Genomic DNA, 17353 nt, shown 5'->3' on the forward strand with positions numbered 1-17353 from the left:
CAAAAGCCGTCTTTGGTCTTGCTACAATTTCTGTTTGAATCTATTCCAATCCAATACAGTCCAATTTAGCAAATATTTATGAAGAACCTCATATTTGCAAAGCATTTTGTTAGATGCTAAAGATAAAAAAAAAATTATCCCAGGCCTCAAGGAACAGGGGATCCAACAGGTTCAGGTATATGTATACCATACTTGATTATTTCAATAGGAAAAAAGCATAGATGTACTGGGAAGATCGTGTGGCTTCTCTTAACCATTCATCATGAGATGAATGAATGAATGAATGAATGAAAAAACACTTAAGCACTTTCTATGTATCAAGAACTATTATAAGGACTGGGGATAAAAATGCATGAAGTTTTTCCTGATTTACCCTCATTAATTGCTCAGCACTCTCCTTCCTTAATTGCCTTGTATTTGTTTACATTTATTCCCTTTATATTTACTTATTCTACATATGCTAATATATACTTGCCGTTTCCCCCATTAGAATATGATTATGTGAATTATGCTTCTCTAAAAGTTAAACCACTGGTAGAAGTCTCTATATATCCATAGACAGATAGATATGTATATGTGTATATATGTATGTATGTATGTGTGTGTATATATATATGTATTTACAGTAGGCAGCTAAGTGATACAGTAGAAATCATTCTAGATTTTAAGTCAGGAAAACCTGAGTTCAAATCCTGTTTCAGATACTATCTCCATGACTCTCCAGGCAAGTCATTTAACCTCTCTCAGTTCAATTTCTCCCTCTGTAAAATGAGTATAAAAATTTCACCTACTTCTAAGGCATTGTGAGGATTACATGAAGGTATAATATGTAAAGTGCTTTGCAAACCTTTAAGTATCATATAAGTGTTCGTTATTATCATGTTGTCTCCTCCTCCTTTCTCCCATCCCCCCCATACAGTAGATTACTTCATTTTATGTTTATATATATTAAACACTTAAGACAATGCCTGGAATATAGTAGGTGCTTAATAGACGTTTCTTAACTGACCCAAAAAGTGACACCTAGTGGCATCACATAAGGGCGTTTTGGAACCAGCCTGTCAGAAAATACTTTTCTTTCCATTCCCTGCTCCCCTCCTTAAGCTGTAGGACATGCAGTATCACTTTGACAAATGGCCTCAGGCTAGCAGTGTTTGGAGAGTGGTTTTTATCTCACAGAAAACAAATAAAATCAAATAAAATCTCCTGGGATGCAGTTAAGGGATGCAACAGTTGCCAAGTCTTTATTGAAAACCTGCTCTCTTACTTACTTTTCTCTTTCCCTGAAGTTCATTCCCATCTCTTCATTCTTCTCTATGGATATGGGTTTTGACCACCCACCTTGCTTGCATGTTCCTCTGGCATGCATGTCCTTCTGGCTCTTGTTTCTTAGCCTGGATTCTGATCCCTTATCTGTCCTGACTCTCACTACTCACATATGCCCCAATTCTCCCTTCTGAGAACACTTCTGACCTCTGATACCTACTGGATTTTTCAATGACTTGGTTCAACTTTCCCAGTCCCCAATTCTAACTCTAACCCTAACCCTCGACGCCCTAGGCCAGGGGTTCTGAATCTGAGGTCCACAGACATGGATAGATTTCTTGGGGTCTATGAACACTGGAGGGAAAAAAAGACATTTTTATTTCAATATAATTGCTTTCCTTTTAAATTCTACTTTATGCATTAAAAAACATTCCGAGAAAGGGTCCATGGGCTTCACTGGACTGCCAAAGATGTCCATGACACAAGAGTAAGGACCCTAGTCCCACTGCCTCAAATAACCCAGCACGACATATTCATCCTAGGTCAACACTTCAAGAGCTACAGGAAGTCCTGAGGATTGTGCCTATTGCCCATCCCCTTCTCACCCCTACCCCTTGCCCACCAAACATTTTGGTCTATCACTTAGGAACTTGTGAATTCAGGAACAAGTTCAAAAGCACTAGTTATCGAGCAAGTATTTACTTTCACCTCATCTGTTAGCATTGAAAAAGTGAATGAAGAAAAAAGTGTCCTAATGTGCTTCTGATAATATCTGCTCTCAGATTTTTAAGGGCGATGCCTTACCTGGATTCATTCTATTCCCTTGGTCAACAAGTGCCTAAACACAACTACCTAATAGAATAAACTCCCCAAGGATCAGGGAGATCCTTAAATGGGAGATATAATGGATTTATATGAGTATGTATGTATATGTGTGTTAGTGTTGTATATGTGTGTGTATGTATGTGTGCATATGTACATGTATGTGTGTGGGTATGCATGTATTTGTGTGTATGTGGTACATTTATTTTCATCATTATAATTCAAAATTTTATTGTTTTATTATAATACAATATACATACAATATAATACAAATACTTGTTTTATTTTAATACAATCAAATTAATTGAAAAAAGGTCACTATGATTTTACATGGAAAGACGATAGACTGATAGAGTGTGCATATGAAAAATAGAAACAGAGATAGAAACTGATACATATACATATATACAGGGTTTAGTACACTAGAGACCCAGCCTTAAAACTTGGAAGACCTGGATTCAAGTCCAGTCTCTGATACATACTTGCTGTATGACCCTGAGCAAGTCATTCAACCTCATAAGTGCTTTGGAAAATCCTTTAAAATTCCAAGTTGGAAAAAAGGTGCAGACATTCATTGGTACAGTGCCTGGCACATAGTAGGTAATTAATAAATGTTTATTGCTTGTTTGATTAGCGGAGGAAGTTTCCTTACCCAGGAATTCCTTATGCTGATGAAATTGCAGGTCAAGTCCTTAACACTATATCATCTATCTCTGTCATTATTTCTATATCTGCCTCTGTCTATCCATCTCTATATCCATCTGTCTCTACCACTATATCTATGTCTCTCTTTATCTCTATATCTGTCTTTATATCTCTGTCTCTGCCTCTATCCATCTCTTTCTTTATGTCTATATCTGTCTCTCTGCTTCTATATCTCTGTACAGATCAGCCTACTCTATCTCTATAGACATTTTTTTCTTTATAGCTCTCTCTCTCATCTATCTGTCTGTGTATCTATACCTGTGTATCTATATATGTAAATGTAGCACAATCAAACCTCAACCTAAATCTTATTTGACTTCCCTGCCTTCCCACCTAGAGGCTTGATAATTATTCCATCAATACGTAAATATATCTATACACAAATACAAATGGGAAAATTCTATAATTTTTCCATACAGTATGCATGCCCTGAAGGGACTTTCCCTACAATTATCCATCCTTCCTCCATGACAATTCTTACAAGAAAACTGCCAGCAGCCTTTATTTTTCTCTCTCCCTAAAGCGGAACGCGCCAATGTTCAGGCATTTGCTAGGCAACAACAGAGTCCCTCAACTCACTGGGATCTAAGCCATTGACGTCACTGCACATTAGCCAAAATATTTTCCCCTCCTCCATAGCCCTGAACTGTAAACACCCAGCTCACACACAATTAGACTGAATATCGGGGGAGAGCCAGAAGGAGAATGTGAAACGCCTGCGCCCAGAGTGGGGGCTGGAAGTAGAAGGACTGCTTCCTGACCAGCAGCAATGTCTGTTCCTTCAATTAGTGCCGAGGGTCATCCATGTCTACTTGGTGCCTAGCACGTAGCTGAGTGGCATAGAAAGAAGCAGTCTTACCTGACATATCTGCAGGAAGCTCCTGCAAGTGAAATGTCTGACATACCCTGAAAAAAAGATTGCCTGCTTTGTCTGGTGGGCAAGCATAATGTATTCATGTATTCACTGCAATTTTCCTGGGCATATCAACCACCCTCACTGCCTGGCAGATCTTCAGGAAGTTTGCATTTAAAAGATGAGCATATTATGCTGCTCTGCAGCTAAAAGAGGCCTGGGACTGGTAAAAGGACCACTTGAAATCTGGAGGTGTAGGTTTTGCCACTTAATAGCTGTATACTCCTGGGCAAGCCACTTACTTTTAAGAGCCTCAGTTTCTTCATTTGCAAAAGTGGGGGTAATTGTGTTTACACTATCCACTTCATAGGGTTGTGAGTGAAGCACTTCCCCTCAAATTTCAAACTATGGAAATGGTAGTTACCTTTAATATTTATACTGCACCTTGTAATTCAAACCAACCAGAAAGGCAATCCTTTTGCATATGCACAGACACTGTACACAGTAGGAATTTGATAATGCTTGCTGAATGAATGGAGAGATGGATTAATATACAATAGCCAACAAAAGCAAATATATTATTCTGAGCTACTGGAGGCTAAAAGCTAATAGCCCACCTGCCTATTCCCAGAGACCACTTCGCTTCAAAAGCTGTGGCAGAAAAGTGGATTGATCTCTATCAACACAGAGAGGGAAATACTAATAAGGCTTCTTCCCTAGGACCAGGTTTGACCTGTGATTCTTACAGAACCTCCTAGAAAGAAAAGACAATGAAGGAAAAAAAATCAAAACAAGCTGGAACATTTTTTTAAATCATATAGACCCAGTCCTTTCTTCTTTCCATTCAAGAAGTGGGAACATGGACTCAGTGCTTTCTCCCTGTATCCATCAAAATGCAGGACTGTATCTAAAAGCAGGACATAGATCAGAGATCTGAAGACAATCTATACAACTTCATTTCAGCTTGTAGCAGGTAGAAAAATGAAAGAATTAAAACCAAGGGTCAATTGGGTTCCCATCATTACCCAAATAACTCTACTGGATGGCAGGACAAGAAGAACAAAAAAACATTCTGTGGTTACCTTCAAGTGCCGACTAAAACCCCACCTTTCGTAAGAAGTTTTTTTCCTTTTCCCTTTAAAGTTAATCCCTCCCCTCTGAGAATATCTCTGATTTATTCTACATGTATCTCATTTGCTCACAGTTGCTTCCATGTTTTATCCCCCTTAGGTTGTGAACTCTTTTTAAGGGAAGGATCAGTGGATTTTTTTGGTCTCTTTTTGCATCTCTCCTGGTTAGCACAATGCTCGGCACATAAGCACTGAAAATACTTGCTGATTAACCAACTAACTTATACATAGAATCAAAGTATTCTGGCAAGCATTTGTGGGTTTATTAAGCTCTCAACTAACCTTGCAGAAAACCCATAAATGTATTGATGGTGTGGATTTTTGTACCTTCCTCCATCATCCTACAATGCACCTGAGTGATGCTGCTGAATGTTGACTTCCAGGAAGATTCAGACATTTACTTGCTTTGCATTGATTATTTTGGGACTTGATGCACATCAACAGAATATAATTAGTAAATGGGTGCATCTGGAGGACCTCCTGTTCCATAGGTGAACATCCTCCATTAAAGTAGCTAATACTTCTGGTGAGCATCAGTTCCACTCTTTCATGTCTCACTTCCCACTAATCAAAAGAGGGTCACTGAACAGTCACCCCCATGATTATATTCATCAAGGAATCTCACAGGAATAAAGCATAGGCATGACAGAATCCTTGTTGAAACAGAGCCTTCAGTACTATGTTCTGGTCTACTGAATTAAGTGGCGTTTTTGGCGGGGAGGGGAGGTTTGTAATTAACAATAAATGGGATTTTTAAAAATCTCACAGTATAACTGAAGTAACATGGTATACCATTAGATGAAGAAATCCCACCATGTTTGTAGGTTGTTAGTTATTGAAGAAACATGGATTATATTGTTAGGATAATAAGAAAATGTTGCTCCCCTGTAGTAAAATATAAAGTACTTGAAGGCAGAGACTATCTGCCTCACTTTTGTATTTCTATTCCCAAAGACTAGCACTGTGACAGGCACATAATAAATGCTTAGTAAATGTTTGTACATGAATTGATTGGTAGCACTATATGGCTGTAGATTATGGGATACCATGCTCTAAGAAGAATAAAAAATACATTGGAAAGAATCATACTGGGTAAAAGCAGGCTATGTTGTATGAGAAACCAATATTGATTGAGAAAGAGAAAAGGCATAAAAGACATATATAACTAAAAAGGGGGGTTATAAAATAAGAATAAGAGATAATATATACATAGCCTGAGCATTACATTGGCATATATGAAATGTTAAAAGAAACAGAGGAAAGCCTCTAGTAATTTGGGTAGAACTCTCTGGAGACTTTCTAGAAAGACAAGGAAGACAATTGCCTAGGAAGAAAAGGCATACATGTATGGGCTATGATATATAGGTAGAGAGGAAGACTAACAAAGATAAGTCATAGAAGTATAGAAATAAGATCTTTTCTGTGGTACTGGAAAATCAGTTACTGTTAGGAAACCCCTGAGAAAACCCCTAGCTACTGACAAGCACCCCCAGAACAGAATGGACTCAGATCTCTTCGGCATTTAGCAAATATCCTTGGGGCCCTGTGACTCCTCCAAGGAATGTCAATAGATAGGACCATACCACTGAACAATAACCTGTCAGACCCTTACGTCCCTGGGACTCCATGGCTCCTCCAAGGAATGTCAATAGATAAGATTATCCCACTTAATGATAACCTGTCAGAATCTTTTGATCTGTCAATACCTCTGCTCCTGTTCCCCTGGACCACCAACCACCCTGTGACCTGGCCTGCAAAACTCCAAGAGATGATTCACCACTGTACCCCGTATTTCTTATATAAGCCACACCTTCACCCCAACTCAGGGCCATTTGATTTGGGTAGCAAACCCCAATGGCCGCCAGCTAATAAATTCTCCATTTAAAACTTATACTCTGTGGCGTGTCTCACTCGCTTCTGGTACAACATTTCTACCAGTAGTTCTTCTATCAGTGCACTAATCTGACTTGCCTAACTGCCTCTCCCCATTCTGAGAAAGAAGTTTCTATGATTGTCCATTATTCATTAAATTCTAAATTTTATTCATTCTCAAAGAGTGATTATAGATATTCTAAGGAATTTTTACAAAATAAATTCTGAGGCAAAAAAACCCCAATATTCACCTCTTCTAGACTATACCTCCAGATTCAGGATTTTCAGTATTCTCATACCAAGTCTAACCCTATTAGATTATAAGTTCCTTGAAGGCAAGGACTGAAATATATTTATCTATATACCACCTTGACTTCAAGTATAATGATTTGCAGAAAATAAAATATTCAATCAAAATTTGTGGAAGAAAAGGAGGGAATAAGATGGAAGGAAGGAAGAAAGAAAGGAAGGAAATGGAAAGAGGGAGGGAAGGAGGAAGGGAAGGAAAGAGAAAGGAAGGGAAAGATGGCAAGAGAGAGGAAGGAAAGAAGGAAGGAAGGAAGGTAATGGCAAGAGGGAGGGAAGAAGAGGGAGGTAAGAAGGGAAGGAAAGAGAAGGGAAAGGAAAAATGGAGAGATGGAGAAAGGAAGGAGGGAAGAGAAGGGAAGGGAAGGGAAGGATAAATGGAGGAAGGGAGGGAAGGAGGAAAGGAAGGAGAAAAGAAGGAAGGAGGGAGGAAACTCTATCAATAATGTTTATCACCCAAAAATGTTTCATTCAAAACTTTAGAAAAGATACACATCTGCATGAGAAAAGAACTATACCAATCTTGGATGAAATTTTAGTTAAGATCACAGGAAAGAAAGAGTTTCATTTGAAATGCTTTATTTTTCAGTTGCTCATTACAGTTTGGAAGAAAGATGTTTTGGGGCTGAAATGTCACATTTCTAATTTCTGGGCTGAGTCCAAAGATGAATTGTTTTGGAAAGTTTGAGTAAGTTCCGTTCAGCAGTTTTCAAATAAGCCATGGGCCAAAACAAAAGGGGGTGGTGGGGTGGGGAGTGAGACAGTATACAATAGGGTGACTCAAAGATAGATAATTCCCAGACAGTTTTGAAAAGAACATTTTCCCTGGGAAATGTTCCTCCCTAAGGGATTCTCTTCTCTCCCAAGAAGAGATTTTTTTTTCCCTTAAGGTGAGCTTGCATAGAACTGAAAAATTTGCCTCTGAATGCACTCTCTAAGAAGCTGAATGGGACAAATAACAAAGCTGCTGTTGTTCCATCTTTGAGCTAGGGAAGCAGTGAAACTTGGAATATTTATTTTTTTTTGCACCCAGAAGCCCTAGTATAAAGTGGTCAATTGCTATGGCCAGCAGGTTTCCTCTAGTTCATAAACCGACCATCAGTTAAGAACATGTCAAATCCAGTTGAAACTTCAAGAATTATAGATGAGAGAAAGAAGGGAGCTTAAAGCTGAGTTAATTAAATTCTTCATTTCACAATTAAAACTGAGGCCCTAGAGAGATTAAGGACTTACCCAAGATCATTCCATAGTGAGTAGCAAAGTCAAATTTTGAACCTAGATCCCTGGCTGGGTGCCCTTTTTCAAAGAAAAGTACTGAACCCCTCCCCCGCCCAAGTTACAACTGTGTTATTTTCCTTGCAAAATACCTGAAACTCAGAGGAAATAAGCTGATTTCTTTCCCCCGACAAAATTCTTACAGTTTCACTTTAAAGGTTTTGGAGCAATGCAGAGTGTGGGAAAAAGCATTTAGGCACTGCTTGGGATGTTTTGCTTAGCCATCATTTGTCAATTTCTAAAGCTGGATTTCACAGCTTCATTTTGGCTTCGGTTCTAATTCACTACAAAATGCCATATGTTGTGGATTGCATGGGAAGTCTGGTAGGTCCCCTCTGTGTATAATTCTGTTTTTAGTGATCAAGAGAACCAATCACATATGTATGGGATGGGAAATTTAAATAATAGGAGAGTCGTCTCAAGGTGAAAACAAAGTGAATTTATTGGATACAACCTCTCCAGGCGGGCGTCACGTCTCAGTATTTGCAGTAGAGAGTGAGGTGAGGTGCAAAGAAAGTGTACGGGTAATATACACCTAACACAAAGATTCCCCCCACCCCCACCCCACCCCCCACCCCCTTCTATTCCTCCTCGCCATAGGCTGGAAGGCGAGCTTATAATCTAAGCGCGAAACACTAGACAGAGAACTAAGAAGCCAGGTAGAACCAGTCCGTTCTTACTTTCTTTATCTGGAACTCACCTCCCGGGGTGACGTCCAGAAGCCTAGGAGGAGAAATGAGGATATAGAAGGGGAGGGGGCCAACTCCTCTGGCCTCATTCAATGCAGATCACAGTGACGTTTCCCTTATTTGATAAGCTTTCATACTAGTTCTGAGGATGGGGCAGGACAGAAGCTTGCTACCCCACCCTGGATTCTGAATTCCTGGCGGTTGAGTAATTTGACTCTTGCACTCACACAGATCCTAAGATCTATCTTAGCCTATCTGAGCCTTTATACATTCATTTGGGTAAGGGAAGAAATATATATATATATACACACATATATATGCATATATATATTTATATATTTCTTCCTCTCTGAGAAGTCTTCCACACATCATCTCCCACCCGTAACACTCACATATGATGACTTTCTAGCTGTAGTCTTGTAGAATGTTGTCTTTGTGCTTTCTTTTCTACTATCCCTACCCTAATGCCCATGACTCCGAGGTGTTATTACCTAGGAGAGAAACAGGAAGAAAATGTTCATGGCAAGTGACAGTTGTTTTTATTATCAATCCTACTTCTGTCAAATGGATAGCTTAGGAAACTGGTCTATGTCACTAGAAATAAAGTTAAGACTGAAAAAGCTACCTGAATCTCTTAAACTTGTCTCCAGAATGGAAGGGGAGGTGAAAGATACTAGAAATGGTAGAGGGTGAAATGTTTGCTACTGTCTTTTTGGAAGTGTCTCCAGAGAAGTCCTACTGCAAGGTCTCATCACAGTGTGGTCTTTATATATTTATTTTATTTTATTTTATTTTTTACCAACGAACAAGTCCTGGGAAGACTTTAAATATGGGTCTGATGACAGATGGCAGACTAAAGACAAATCATAATTATATTCAAAAAGGCTTATTACCAGAGGTTATTGCCACCAGGAGATAAATATTTTCCACCACAGATGGACCATTTACTACTGAAAGGCATGAAGAAGCGATAGGAATGAGTTGAAGTTACACAGAATCATAGGATTTGAGAGTTGGAAGGGAAGTTGGTAGCCATCTAGACCACCCAATATATGAAAGGAATCCTTACTATAGCATATTTAATAAGTGGTCCTTCAGGTCTGAAGACCTCTAAGGAAGGAGAACCCACCTCTCATGAGACAGCTCATTTCAAGTTTGGGCAGCTGTAGGAGATAGGACTTTTAATTGTTTTTTGTTTTGTTTTTTTTTTTTCCCTGCTATCAAACCTAAATTGAATTCTTTGTAAATTTTACCCATTGTTCCTGGTTCTCCAGGGGCAGGGCCCCTGTGGCCTCCAGGCCACAAGTGGCCTTCTAGGTCCTTGGGTGTGGCCTTTCAACTGAGTCCACATTTTACAGAACAAGTCCTTTTATTAAGGGGATTTGTTCCTTGAAGACTGGATTCAGTCAAAAGGCTGTACGTGAGGACCTAGAGGGCCACGTGTGTCCTCCAGGCGCCAGGTGCCCCACCCCTGGGTCCAGAAAAACCTATGCTCTCCTTCACATATTGAGTTTTTCAAATACTTGAAGATAATTATTATGTTACACACACACACACACACACACACACACACACACACATACACACACACCCTCATACCCTCAACCTCTCCCTAACGTCTCTTCTCCAAGCTAAACATCACCAGTTTCTTCAACTGATCCCACTCAAAAAATCACAGCTTTTTGAAGAATATGGTATTTTGTCATTGTCGTTCAGTTGTTTAAGTCAAGTCCAGTGCTTTGTGACCCCATTTGGGGTTTTCTTAGCAGAGATACTGGAGTGGTTTGCCATTTCCTTCTCCAGCTCATTTTACAGATGAAAACTGAGGCAAACAGGGTTAAGTGATTTGCACAGGGTCACACAGCAAGTGTCTGAGGCCAGATTTGAACTCAAGAAGATGAGACTTCCTGACTCTAGGCCTGGTACGCTATCTACTGTGCTACCTAGCTGTCTAAATCTATTGTTGTTATTTAATTGCTTCAGTCATGTCTGACTCCTTGTGATCTCATTTAGGGTTTTCTTGGCAAAGATACCGGAGTGGTTTGCCATTTCCTCCTCCGGCTCATTTTACAAATGAAAACTGAGGTAAATAGGGTTACGTGATTCGCACAGGGTTACACAGCAAGTGTCTGAGGTCAGATTTGAACTCAGTGCTTCCTGACTCCAGGCCCAGCACTCTATCTACTGCACCACCTACCTGCCCTAAGTATACAGAAGAATATACTATAGTGTAGTTGAAAAGAGAGATTATACCTTTATACCAAAGCCAGAGGCATACATAGAGTGTGGACTAGATATGCTAGCACACTCTACTCTAGGGGATCATTCCAATTAGCCCTTTTTCTTTTTCCATAGGATCCATAGGAATACTTCCCAGAGTATTTTGGCACACTCATATTGCATTCACATCTATATTCTCAGATAGAAAGTAGAACTAGTAAATCACAAAGAACTGAATATAATTATTGGATATTAAACCACCTTGGTTAGATGTATTTTACCAGGCCTGTTTTTAATACTATGATGATAGAATTATTATTAGTCTGCCGTATGAATGCATGTGCAGCATGTGTGTATCCACAATTCAAAACCAATCAAAAATGTTCACAGATACACCAACTGATTAATTCTAATCATTAAAACATGTATTGCTTACAGGGATCATGGAGATACAGAATTGGAAAGGACCTCAGAGGCCATCTATTTCAATCCACTCTACAGTACCCCTGACAGGGGTAATCCAGTCTTTCTTTGGAAACTCCTAGTGAGTGAGAACCTAGACAGTGCCTGGTAAATAGTAGGTATTTAAATGGTTCCTGATTTGAGTATTTTCAAGGTGACCCATTTCACCTTTGGGCAATGCTAAATGTCACATTTTCCCCTTACACCAAATGTAATTTTACCTCTCAATAACCTGAACTCATTGTTTCTAGTTCTGTTCTGTGGAACCAACTAGAACAAATCTAATCTCTCTTGCACACAACAGCTCTTTAAATACTTGAAACCAGTTATATTTCCCTTAAGCTGCCTCTTCTCCAGTTTGCAAAATGTATTCTCTTTCCTTTTCAAAAAAAAAATCAGTTTAAAATTTGCCCTTCTCCAACCCAGTAGCACCTCTTTCATTACCTTGGAATGTAGTTTGTTTGAGCCCAGTGACTATCATCATGGGCAGTTGGGCACTTTCTTATCTTTATGAATAAACGAAAGAATGGATATATGGTTGGATTAAAAAAAAAAACAAGTGCATACTGTACACCAAGCCCTTCACTAAGTGTTAAGGACATAAATTCATTTTTAAAAAATAAGTTTATTTTACTTGCATTTATAACCTAACCCTTGTACTATCCAGTTGAACAACAAAGGGGGGGAGAGAAAAGGAAAAAGAAAACCTTCACCATAAATAGACCTGAAAAACAAATTGTCACATTGGCCATGCAAGAAAACATATGTTTCCCTCTGTATTTTAAGCTTATCACATCTCTAGCAAGACATGAGTGGAATGTTTCTCCTTCAGTATTCTTGACTCTTGGTTTATCATTGAGTTGATTAGAGTCATAAAGTCTTTTAAAAGTGTTTTTCTCTATAATGTTGCCATTTATATGATTTGTTCTCTTAGTCTTGCTCACTTCACTCAGCTTGAGATCATAGAGAGTTTTCCATTTTCTTCTGGAAACGTCTATTTTGTTACTGTGATAATCTATTATATTCATAAATGATAATTTATTTAGTCTTCTTTTCTAGTTTTTAGTTACCATATTTTAAAAAAAAGCTGCTATAAATATTTTCACACACATGGGATCCTTTCATCTTTCCTTGATCTCCTTGGGATATAAGCATAATAGTGCTATAGCTGCGTCAAATGGTATGAACAATTTTGTAAGTTTTGGGTCATAGTTTCAAATTGTTTTCCAGAATGTCTGTACCAAATCACAGCTCCACCAACAGCATATTTGTATACCTGTTTTCTTGTAGCCCTTCCAAAATTTGTCATTTTATTCTTTTGACATTGTGTGGGGTGGAACCTCTAAGTTGCTTTAATTTGCATTTCTTTCATTTGCATTAGTGATTTGGAACATTTTTTCATATGGCTGTTGATAGCTTAGATTTCTTCTTTTGAAAACTGAAGGTTCATACCCTTATGGTTTTTAGTCTCACAAATTTGAATCATTCTTTACATTTTTTCCTTAGCTTTCCTTGCAAACTTTAGCTCATAAATTTGACATTCCTGACACAATTCTTGCAGGATTTGTTTTTGCCTTTATCTTCAATTATCTGCTCCTATTTATATCCAAAGGACCTATTACATAGGGAGGAGAAGGATAAGGAAGCAAGAAAGAGCATTGTCAATGGCAGCCAAAGGAGAAAAGAATATCTGGGAGGAGAAAGTAGCTAATGGGATCCAAAGTTCTAAGTCAAGAAGGATGAAGACAGATGAATGTCCATTGGATTGATTAGTTATGATGTAGTTAATAACCTTGCATGAAACAATCTTGGTTGAGTGGAGGGGCTGGAAGTCAAATTATGAGTTTGAAAAATGGCAAGGAGGTGAGGAAGTAGAAGATTACTTGTAGATTACTTTTTCTATTTTAGCTGTATGAGGGAGAAGAAATGCAGTGTTAGTTGAGTTGAATGTTACGTGTATTTTGTATCAAATCAAGAGACAGGAGTGATTTTTATTACTGTACCAAATCCTCTTATGCTTTTTAACATCAAGATATGAAAGAGGTAAGAATTGGTGCTTGAAAGAAACAAGCTGACCTCTGATTTCTTTGCTGGCTCTCAGATGGAGGTGCTAATAAGTGGCAAATTGGTCAAAATTAGATAAAACATGTGGGAGAGGAAGCTGATTAATTCTTTGGTGTATTGTAGAGAAAATTATTTTTCATAAAATAAATAAATTAAATAATTCAAGTACATACCCTTTCAGGTCTCTTCCAATTCTGAAATCTTATGATTTTGATTCTGAATTGCTTTTTACTGTACCCAAACCAGCTTGCCCATCTCTATACTTTGCCATGTGGTAGAAGAAATAAAAATGTTTTTAAAAATAAAATTCTTTGGGCAGCTTTATGAGTTTTGTAGCATAAGTTGAATGGCAAATAAGGTAACTAAGAATGGCATAAATAATAAATATAATACTTATTTTAATAGACCACAAGGCAGTGTAGTACAGTGGATAGACAATTGGGTAAAAGTCAGAAATACTTGGATTTAAGGATGGCCTGTGACAGACACTCACAATATCGCCTTAGGTAAGTAAATTAACCTCACAGGGTTCTAGGCAGCTCTCTAAGATTATGTTGCACAATAGCTGTTGATCTTCATTGGAGGAAGTTTCCTTTCCATATATGAAATCATAGGACTACACCAAAAAAATAAAAATAATAGATCTTACTCTCTGGCCTTCAAAGTTCTTCTAAATGTTTATTTTGTCATTTAGAAGAGTAAATTTCTTGAGATAAAACATTTAAATAAAGGTTTTTTTTTTCTCTTAGAACAAAGTTTCTAGTAGAATTGTATTTTGTACTTTGATCTCATGATGGTCCTTGCTATTTTGGCATACAAGATCAAAGAACAGGTGTTCAAAGACTTATCCTTCCAGGTTATCTTGACATTTTCAGCATTGTTTATCTTCTTACCAATGGTTAAGAACAGTGATTTGCTTAAATTATGACTTACTTTAGTATACCATAACTACTTGTAGAAGTATTGCCATTGGTACTTATGAATGGTTAAATAAGTACAAAAAGTTCTATTCCTCAACCTTGGCATTTAAAGATAAACAAGAACTCTTTGGGTCTAGAGGTTTATTATCTCTTTACACCAAAGATAATAGCCAACATTGCTTTGCTTAATTTGCAATCATCATGCTTATGTAAATATTTGGGAGATATTAAGAAAAAAAATGTTTTTCCTATCTATAATTTTTGTAGAGTCTTTGAGTAAATCTAGACTTACAAATCTACAGGTACTGAACCTTCAAAGTAACTAGTATGACTCAAAGTGCACTTGTTTAGTAAAGTATATTTGATCATCTGGGGAGGGTTTCACTGAGCTGCGTTTTGGGAATTTCTATAGCACTCTTTCCTCTTATCCATTTAATAAGTTTTCCTTGATAAGAATAATTTTATTCCTGAGGATTGATATATTATTGAATGGCAAATGAGGTCATTAAGAATGACCACACAATAATACTCATTTTTTATAATTAAGATTTTTTTTATTTTTAGTTTACAACACTCAGTTCCACATAATTTTGATTTTCTTCCCCCCCCCTCCACCTCCCTCCCCAAGACAGCATGGAATCCGATGTATCTTCTACGTATAATTTTGCATTGGACTTTTTACACAATAGTCAAGTTGTAAGGAAGAATTATGACCAATGGAATGAATCATGAGAAAGAAGAAACAAAACCAGGAAAAAAAAAAAGGAAAAGCCAAGGGAAAAAAAAAGGGAGAGCATATAGTGTGCCTGAATCTGCATTCAGACTCCATAGTTCTTTCTTTGGATGTAGATAGCTTTCTCCATCATTTGGAGCTGTCTTTGAACCCTGTATTGCTGAGAAAAGTGAAGTCTATCAGGGTTAGTCATCACAGAATCCATATATCTGTGGTTGCGTATAATGTTCTCCTGGCTCTGCTCCACTCACTCAGCATTATATCGTGAAGGTTTTTCCAGGTTATTACGAAGTCCACATCTTCCCCATTTCTTATAGCACAATAGTATTCCATTACCTTCATATACTACAACTTGTTCAGCCATTCCCCAGTTGATGGGCATCACCTTGATTTCCAATTCTTTGCTACTACAAAAAGAACCGCTATAAATATTTTTATACATATGGGTCCTTTCCCCACTTGTGTGATCTCTTTGGGATGCAACCCTAGAAGTGGTATTGCTGGATCAAAGGATATGAACATTTTTATAGACCTTTGGGCATAGTTCCAAATTGCTCTGCAGAATGGCTGGATCAGTTCACAACTCCACCAGCAATGTAACAATGTTCCAATTTTCCCACATCTTCTCCAGCAGTTATCATTTTCCTGTTTTGTCATTTTAGCCAATCTGACAGGAGAGATGTGGTATCTAAGAGTTGTTTTGGTTTGCATTTCTCTAATCAGTAGTGATTTTGAGCATTTTTTCATATGCTTATAGATATCTTTAATTTCTTCCTCTGAAAACTGTCTGTTCATATCCTTTGACCATTTCTCAATTGGGGGATGGCCTGTATTCCTATAAATTTGGCTCAGTTCCCTGTATATCTTAGAGATGAGGCCTTTATCAGAGACACTGGTTGTAATATCTCGCAATATTCTGGTTCCCTCCTAATCTTTTTTGCATTGGCTTTTTTATACAAAAATTTTTCAATTTAACATAATCAAAATTATCCATTTTGCATTTTGTAATGCTCTCTATCTCTTGTTGTGTCATGAATTCTTTGCTTTTCCATAAATCTGATAGATTAACTATTCCTTGCTTTCCCAAATTACTTATAGTATCAGCCTTTATTCCTAAATCAAGAACCCATTTTGACTTTATTTTGGTTTATGGTGTAAGATATTGGTCTATGACCAATTTTCTGCCCTACCATTTTCCAATTTTCCCAGAAGTTTTTGTGAAATAGTGAATTGTTAGCCCAGAAGCTGGATTCTTTGGGTTTATCAAAGAGTAGATTGCTATAGTCATTAACCACTGTGTCTTGTGTACCTATCATATTCCACTGATCCATGGCTCTTTTTCTTAGCCAGTACCAGGTAGTTTTGATGACTGCTATTTTATAGTACAGTTTAATATCTCGTAAGGCTAGGCCACCTTCCCTAGCATTTCTTTTCATTTATACCTTAGATATTCTAGGCCTCTTGTTCTTCCAGATGAATTTTGTTATTATTTTATCCAGCTCTGTAAAATAATTTTTGGTAGTTTGATTGGTATGGCACTGAATAAATAAATTAATTTAAGTTAAATTGTCATTTTTATTATATTAGCTCGGCCTAACCATAAGCAACTGATTTTTTCCATTTATTTAGATCTGACTTTATTCACATGAAGAGTGTTTCATAATTTTGTTCATATGGGCCCTGGGTTTGTCTTGGCAGATAGACTCCCAAATGTATATATTGTCTATAGTAACTTTGAATTGAATTTCTCTTTCTATCTCTTGCTATTGAGATTTGTTAGTAAAGTATAGGAATGCTGAGGATTTATGTGGGTTTATTTTATATCCTGCAACTTTGCTAAAGTTGTTTATTATTTCAAGTAGTTTTTTACTTGATTCTCTAAGTAAATGATCATATCATCTGCAAAAAGTGATAATTTAATTTATTCTTTGCCTATTCTAATTCTTTCAATTTCTTTTTCTTCTCTTATTGCTACAGCTAACATTTCTAGTACCAAATTGAATAGTAGGGGTGATAGTGGACATCCTTGTTTTACC

This window comes from Trichosurus vulpecula, chromosome 7 (genome assembly GCF_011100635.1).
Source record: "Trichosurus vulpecula isolate mTriVul1 chromosome 7, mTriVul1.pri, whole genome shotgun sequence".
Lineage (NCBI taxonomy): Eukaryota > Metazoa > Chordata > Mammalia > Diprotodontia > Phalangeridae > Trichosurus > Trichosurus vulpecula.